This window comes from Haplochromis burtoni, unplaced genomic scaffold (genome assembly GCF_018398535.1).
Source record: "Haplochromis burtoni strain Fernald_Lab_line unplaced genomic scaffold, NCSU_Asbu1 Contig_595, whole genome shotgun sequence".
NCBI lineage: Eukaryota > Metazoa > Chordata > Actinopteri > Cichliformes > Cichlidae > Haplochromis > Haplochromis burtoni.
Genome location: NW_024582956.1, coordinates 87808 through 96789, shown reverse-complemented (window position 1 = coordinate 96789; position 8982 = coordinate 87808).

Sequence of the window (8982 nt, the reverse complement as noted above, 5' to 3'; positions counted from 1 at the left end):
TGTGTGTGTGTGTGTGTGTGTGTGTGTGTGTGTGTGTGTGTGTGTTTGTGTGTGTTCTCTGAGGGGTTTCTGTGCCATTCGTTTCAGGAGTCTGCGGGAGGATGTGAAGGTCAGGAGGTTTCACATGAGGTCAAAGGTCATCACAGCACACACACACATATTGTCTGGCAGCAGTTTGTGTTTCACAGAAGGGCTGATGTTGAGTTTTGCGCTTCCTGAGTTTAAATTGAAGGTTTTTCTGGTTACACAGAGGAGAAAATGAAAAAAGAGAGAAATGTCGTGATCCCTCTTCCCCCAGGAGCAGAGCTTTTGTCCTACCGTGTGTGTGTGTGTGTGTCTAGGATTTACTCTGCTCTACAGTACCTGCACCTATGACGGGGCGTGCCCACCTGTTCCTCGTTACCTGCACTTTGTGTCCCCGGCTCTGCTGTGCAGTCGAACAGTTCAGGACAGAGTTTCTAAAAACTCGCTGTAACATCAGAACCTGCTGAATGTTTCCAGCTCCATCCTTCAGTGAGTCTTTTCTATGTTAGTTGTTAGTTTTGTTGTTTTTGTTTTGTTTTTGCATCCTGTTGTTGTTTTCAGATTTGACTGATGTCGTCTTCATGCAGTTTTAACCAGGCTACAGAATAACTCCACATATAGGTGGAGATGGCTGAGTGGAAAGACTGACTTCATTTCACTTTGAGTTTTTGACCCAGTTATATTTTTATTCTTTCAGCTTTTTGTTTGTTTGTGTATTTTTTTCCAGTATTAGTTTAGATTTTGTCTGTTTTGATTTTGACCTCAGTAAAATTTGGGGTCATTAAGCAAAACAAGACAAACAAAATATGATGAAAACGTTCTTCCTTACACAGTACGACTGAGCTTTGTCTTGATCGTTCTGTTTATTCATCCAAACTTCTCAGTTTGCCAACTTAGATATAAATGTTCCCGTGACATCTGTTTGCCACATGACAGTTTGCACCTTCTGCACCGAGAGGCAAACTGACCTGGCACTGACAGGAGTCTCCTCTTGATAGATGTTAATGTTTACATCTTTCAGTCCTGTTGGCTGTTTGTAAAAGAGCAACTCTGAGAGTTAAAGGTATCAATAAAAAAGATGCACATGATCTGAGTGATCAACAGTAACTGCTCATCCAAAACTTTACATCGGACCCTCCTCCAAAACCAGCTGTTATGTAACAATGGCAGAAGTCACTCTCACCATCAGCGAGCTGTTGTAGGCTTGAATAACACTCTCAGTGGGTATTTCCACATCCTGTTGATTATCAGAATCGCAGCAGTTTGAGATTTGATTGTTTGATGATGATGATGTATTATATTCGCCGTGAGCTCATAAAGCATTTTTCACAACACCGTACGAGGCGTTTAATGTCTCCAGAGGCTCGTAAATACTTTCAGCTCAGAGTCTCGCTCTGCACACGACCCCAGACAGTCTGGGTGCCTGAGGTAACTTCCTCTGATATGCACACAGTTACTCAAACACATAAACACATGCAGTTATAGTCTATGTACACATGACAAGGATCAACTTCCAGAGCTGGAAGATTAAGCCAAACCGGAAGTGCACAAAATGACAGGAGCCTCATGGGATGGCTTCAAAAGCAGGTCAGTCCCCAGACTCCCATTTTAAAAGTTAGGAGGTGACTGCTGTATCTGTAACCTTTGGGGGCATTTTTACGGAGTTAGCTGACAAATAATATGGCTTTCTATGAGATGTAGGCCATCCAATAAAGTTTGTCCCCCAGTTTTAGTGAGTGAAACTTTAGTTGTACATGTACAGACTGCACTATTGTTTCACCTGTTCATGCTGTTGGGAAACTGATCTGCTGAAAAATCAGGGTGGCAGAGGATGCTTTTATAAGGTGTTGAAGGAGCGTATATATATACATACATACTGGTCATTTTAGCCTGTGGCTAGGTGGTTCCTAGATGAGATGACGACATCATAAAGCAGGTCACCATCCAGACCTTCTTGCCTTGGGTGATGTTTATCATTCCTCTTTGCTTAGCTTCCTCCAGACAGATTTGAAAAGACGGACTAAAGCTGTGTGAAATCTCATTTTGGGGCAAAGTCAGACAACCTTTTAACCATTTTTAAATCTAATGTGACTGCTTGTTCTACACATGCAGTTTGTGTGTCCTGGAGATCATTTAAATTACACATAATTTAGATTATCACGACACGCTTCAGAATAACTGAATAAATAAGTGACTGGAGGCATTACCAATATGGCTGCAAAGTGCAGAGACGTGTCTTTGGAAGGCCCTTTCTTCTCTGACACAAACCGACACACATCTGTTCACCTTTTCCAAGGATATTAAAATACATACCAAACTGAACTGTTAAACCTAACCTCATCCTCCAAATGATGGACGTGTTTGTCCTCAAAAAGATGTTGAATCTCCACAGAATGACAGATTAATGTTCCGACAACATCAGCTGTACATGTAGACACACGGGAGCGACATCACCCTCTGATGCTGTTAGACAAACACACACATACCACAGCTAAATGGTTCGACTGTCTCTGAAACACCAAATAAAGCTTTTCATTATATAACTGAGACGACACAGAGACATTTCCCCTCGTGGCAGTGAACAGGAGGAATGCACATCTGTATTTGTTCTTGTCACATCTGCACTGAAGCTTGTTTGTATGTCGGATGTTCCGGCTGACCCACATGGAAAGAAAAAGACAAGACAAATGATCCCCGGTCACCTCTGGTTTGTCCCAAAAGGAAGTTTATTACAGCTGAATGTCGTTCTCTTACTTGTTGATGTTCCTGGAGTTTCTCTGTTACTTGCTGATAAAAATTTATACCTAAATAGTAGGGGTGCAACGATACTCGTATCGATATTGAACCATTCGATACAGTGTTTTCGGTTCGGTACGCATATGTATCGAACAATACAAAATTTTTAATTTATTTTATTAACTTTCCTTCTGATGATGCTGTCTGTGTTGAGCGCTCACTGGATCTGCACTCGACAGTGCAGCCTAGGCGGAGTAGTCGAACGCAGATTCACTGAGCGCAGGGCAAGCTAGCAAGACAGAAGTTAAGCTCTCCTTGCAACATGGCAAATTGAACCTCCCCCACCCTCATTCAGATCTGGCGTTTGGAACTATTTTGGTCTTCATGTGACGTATGACCCTGAAGGTAAGCGCGTCATGGACAAAAGTAAAACAGTATGTTGGATGTGCCACGCAATGCTCAATTACATGGGTGGGAGCTAGTGTGTTAGCGCAGTTAGCTCGTTAACGTGTTGGCCGTCCAGCCCCACGCACGGGGCGATCCGCGGTAGCTCGTTAACGGAGATTTGCCGTGTTGTGGCGTTAACGTCATTTCAACGAGATTTACGCTGACAGCACTAGTGGGAACACAACGAATATGACTGCACATTTACCCGACATCATCCTAGTGCAAAGACAAGTGGAAGCAGACAAAAACAACAAGCATGCATGCTACAAACTTTACCCGAGTCATTTAGACAGCCGTTAGCACATGATTCTCCTTATGGGGACCTGATATGTTTAATATGCTGCTGAGAATATAGCCCAGAAGAAGCGTATAGTATAGCTTTTATTTTGGAAAGAGCCATTTCTCTGTAATAAACTCTCTTTTCCAAAGATGAGTGATTCCTCAATCAGATACAGGGCTCGCAAAATCGCTAGCCCGACGTCCCGGGGCTAGCGATTTTTCCAGTCGGGCTACCAAAATCTATCTCTGCCCTGCCCGTCGGGCTATTGTAGGAAGGAAAAATATATGTCAATGCTTTTGCATTCTTTCGGAAATGTAGCTGGGTAATTATGTCATTGGCATCGGTGAGCCACTGTCAATATGTGACATATTGAAATCGCGTTTGAATTTGCGCTTGTTTTTTTGCTTTCACTTTGCAATCGTGCGAACTGTGTATAGAGAGCGACAGCACTGATTGGTGAGTGATCGATAATTTGTGCACCAATTCCTCTGACATCGTCTTATCAATCGTTAGCTTACTATGCAAACATGACAAGTGAAATCTCCCGCAGCAACTTAAACATGTGAGAGGTTGATCGCGCAGAGAATCGCTGAGCTTATGTGAGTGTGTGTGTAAAAGCAGCAGGATATATATTTCAGTTCTGCTGAGCCAAATAAGACAGGTCAGGGTGAAGAAGTGACAGCCAAAGAAAAGCTTACCACAAAACGGAGAAGTTATGACAAATCAGACTATAAGGCAAAAAGAAAGTGCAGCTTTATGGTTTCATGGACAAAAGAATTTCTGTGGCTGCAATATGACGAGCTAAATAACCAGGGCTGCACATAAGTGGTCCGCAGGTGCGCATTCGCTGTCAAAATAAAAAACGCGCACAAGATAAGAAGTTGCAACGCGTGTTTGCGTACATAAGATTTTCAGGAGGAGGACAGACATTTGTTTAGAACTCTTAAAGATGTCGAAGAAGCTCCTTTAAGCAATTACTGTGATGTTCCTCCACCTCCAAAGAAATGTCAGAAGGAGTCCGAACCACAAAAGAAGCGCGTATTCTCGGAAAAGTAGTTGCAGGAGGTGAGCTGGCTTCAAACAAATGATGAACGCACAGAGATGTGGTGCGGAATGTGCCGTGAAAATTTAATAAATGACAAATTAAAAAGGCATGAACATTTTTTTTTATCGAAAAAATATCGAACCGTGACACCAAAGTATCGAACCGAACCGTGAATTTTGTGTATCGTTGCACCCCTACTAAATAGACAGGCCAATGAAGGCTGAAGGTTGACGGCTGACTCGGGTTTGTACAAGTGAGCAGTTGCAGCAGCTGATAGAAGGAAAAAAGCAAAAAGGTTCAAAACTCTAAACAGAAAGTTTTCCTTTTGAAAATCATTTGAAAGCATCCTCAGAGAAAAAATAGTTGCTTGTTTTCTAATTGATCTGAAATCTGATATATTTCTGAGCTTTCCTGTAACTTTCTATAATTTACAGTCATGTTAAAAAGACATAACTCGCTCTATTGCTACTAAGGTTTTACATATGTGGACATGTTGTTATTTATTTAGCATAAAGCCAAAATGCAGAAGTAGTCAGTGAAAAACCAAACACACACCACACACACATTTAGTAGTTCACAGAATCAGCTCCAGTAACTGTTTTCTGACTTTATCAGTTTCTCACATTGTTGTAGAGGAAATGTTGCTTCAGTTTATTGACTTCTGTGAACATTTGTTTATGCACAGCTCCTCTGAAGAGCGGACCTTTGGGCTCATCCTCCTGTCGAATATTTTGGTATACAGAGGAGTAAATGCAGTGTCTGCAAAACAAACACCCTACTGTCCCATCTCAGGTCTGTCACTGAGCCCTCCTGGACTCTGGAGTTTGCTTACAAAGTGCAAACATGTCTGTAGATGTTGTGTTAATATTGCATTGCACTTCAATATCATGACTCTGCAGGAACTTATGCCAGGTTACTTGTTGTGGATTTTAGTTGTTCTTTGAACATCTTCATCCTGGCTCTGCAGCTGGATCAGGCAGCTCCCATCTGCAGCTGGATGAGTGACTTTCTGTCTGACAGGAAGCAACGTGCAGGTCTGGGCCGGCATGTCTCAGACTCTCCATCAACACTTGTTCTCCTCGAGGCTGCTTTTCTTTCTCTATACCAAAAGCTGCACCTCAGTCTGTCAATCTCCTGAAGTTTGAAGACGACACTGAGTCAGAGCACAATTAGGAAGAAGAAACACAAGAAGCCAAGAAGTACTGAGGGCTGATATACACTATATATAATTATTAGTCCTCAAGCACTGAAGGAATTACATATAAATAAATTACATTAAATAATAAAAAAATGTAAGTGTTTTGTGCACGTGAGCGTTACCCACACTTTACTGTAAACTACACTACAGTCAGATATGAACTGAAGCCGAGGTGAAGTGCATTAAAAGATTGTTTAGTGTGAGATTGTGACAAACTGAAACATTATTAAACACCAAACATCAGGTCTTTACTCTCCAGTCAATCACAGAGAAAACAGGTGCTCTGAAAACACACAGCTATCCTATCATCTGTGCTAAATCCAGCAAACGATGGACACGCCCCCTGCGGGTATAATCTCTATTAACCATCATTAGCATTCCTCCAATATTTCCCATGCTCTGTTAGTTTCAAGCAATTAGCATTCTGCTCATATTTGTCCAGTTGCTGTTCCAGGAGGATTTCTTCCTGACAGCTGCTTTCACCACGGGCAGCTGAACAAATGTGAGCAGCAGGAGACGTCCACTGATGAGCTCTTTCTTCTGTGAGGACACGCTGATAGGGTCTCTCTTATTGGCTGGACAATGAGCATCATCTGGTATCTTTGCTTGTCTTTTATGTGCTCTTGTATTTTGATATGAGCCTGTCTTTTCTTCTCCATATCCTCTCTCTGTGTTTTCTCGCGTTTTTTCACCGTGCTGCCTGTCAATCACAGTGATGTGGAGGTGATGACATACAGGAAGAGGAGTGTGCTAAAGCAGAGTAAAAGTGGACAGTGGCTCCTTTATCCCACTGTGATACACAAACAGGGGGATACGGGTCTCTTGGCTGCAGCATGAAGGATATGAATGCTGAAACTGGGAGAAGGTCCAGGAGCCTCTATAATGCTGCTGCTGTAGCCACGTGTTTTACTGTTGGGGATTCAAACCTTTCCACTAATCCTGTTTCTCTGACCTTTCACCTTAAAATGAATGTGTACATTAAACACTCAGCCAGGACACTTAATCTAATCCTAACCCCTTTACTTACTGAGATAACATCTTAAAGCCACTTTGAATCATTTCTTTTTGAGGTTTCTGATGTGAAGGTATACGTTGATAAATGTGAATGTTGAACCTCAGTTCTCAAACATTTCTCAAACATAAGGAAATCAGTCTGGAAATGCACTGATGAAAACAAGTTTAAGTTCTCTCCACTTGTTCCTCCTGGTCGTCCTCGCTCAGCACGTTGGTCCAGACCGAAACAGCTGAGCTGGGAGATTCGTCACTTATGCTGCTGTGAAGCATCAAGCTGAGTGTTTTCATCTTGGTGTTTTGATTCTACTTCATGTTCATAGGCTGTCAATCAAACGCTGTTTGTCCTCTATGACTGCAATGATTCACAAAACAAACTGCGTGTGTGAGCCCTGTGATTGGTTGGCATATTTCGGTGCCAGGTCGGTGGTTCGATCCCAGGCTGCCTCCTGACTGCATGCCAAATATCCTTGGGCAAGATACTAACGCCATGTTTGCCTACTGGTGGTGGTCAGAGGGCCCGGTGGCGCCAGTGTCCGGCAGCCTCGCCTCTGTCAGTGCGCCCCAGGGCAGCTGTGGCTACATTGTAGCTTGCCATCGCCAGTGTGTGAATGTGTGTGTGAATGGGTGAATGACTGAATGTAGTGTGAAGCGCTTTGGGGTCCTTAGGGACTAGAAAAGCGCTATACAAATGCAGGCCATTTATTTAAAGCGTAGCCTATGGCAGGGATGGTCTCCAGCCACCCTTGAACCTGAATTAAATAAGCAGAATAAAATACATTACATGGTGAATTCAGCAACTAGTAATTGAGCTCCTGATCTTATTTGCTGGGGTCACAGATGTTGTTGTTACCTGAGCTGTTTGTGGGCTGTTAGTAATAATAGAAAGAAAGTAACAAAAGAAATTCACATTATTTTTAGCTTTTATGTAAAAATGTTATTATGTACACATACTAGCACGTTAGCATGCTAAACTTCATATATTTAAAAAAAATGGCAAACTGTCAAATATTGAACCAATAGAAAGTGTAATATATCATTAGAGGTCATTAGAAGTCAGTCCTGTAAGAAAGCTGAAGCCCGATCTGTGGCCACTGCATTACAAACAGATGTGTCTCTGTGAAATCACAGAATGAGCTGAGAAATGACGTTGTGTGCATTATGTGCCTCTGATAGTGAATCAGCCAACAGGGAGCAACATGTACACATCCAGATGACTTGTGTCTTTTTTCAGCAGTGCATTCTGCATGTGTGCAAACAGTATAACTCAAGTCCAGCTGCTAAAGTGACCGACAGGCTGATCGTTCTGTCACTAATGGAAGGAGTTTGACACAAAAACAAAGGCTTTCTTTTCTTTTGTCCTACTGCTTAATTATAGTTAATTACAATTTTATTTTATATTATGACAGGATGTCTTTTTGCTTCATTCAGTGTTAAAGTTTAAGGTCACTGAACTTTATATAACAGAGCATTGAATGAAGAATAAAGGTGTTCTTATAGATGGGAACTCATAGAATGGGTTCTTTCATATAGTCTCCAGTTCATCAGGATGGAGGGAAAGCGTGGTGGGCGTCACTGTTTTGGGCACGAGAATCTCTCAGTTTGAAGTTTCTCCCACATGACTGAGATTAGGAGCCAGTGACCGTATGGTCTTGTGTTTCTGACCGTCTCCTTCCTTCGTTCTCTCACACATATTTGTGTTGTTAATGCTGAGGAAGAGGAGGAGAGGAAGGGGAAAAGAGTGCAGGATGAAAGACTCGTTCTGTTCCCTGCAGAACATCAGACACGTGAGGCGTGAAGGTGAAGGCTTCCCTCGGCTTCCTGGCGCTCGCCTGGCTGATTGAATTAAAGAATGGTTTCTGTACAATGATGCACGTGAATGCTCTTTGAAGGGAGCCTCAAAGTGTGCACTGCACATGATGCCCTGTGAAGACAACACAGCCTGTCGGCGTGACCAGCAGCAGAACTACAGCCGGATCAACAATGACTGAACAATGAAAAAAGTAGTTTGAATAAAATATGTTCACATGACAAATGAATATGTCTCGAGCTTGGATTCTGAGGTATTACTGAACATAAAAATGATTTTAAGGCAAAAATATCCAGTTATTAGGTAACATCAGCTGTGAAAAGCTTCAAACAATGGTGTTACCTTAAAATGAGTCCCAGCATTTTATACACCAGTGTCAAACATAAGGCCCGGGGACCAGAATCAGCCTGGAAAACACTGATCTCACTGGA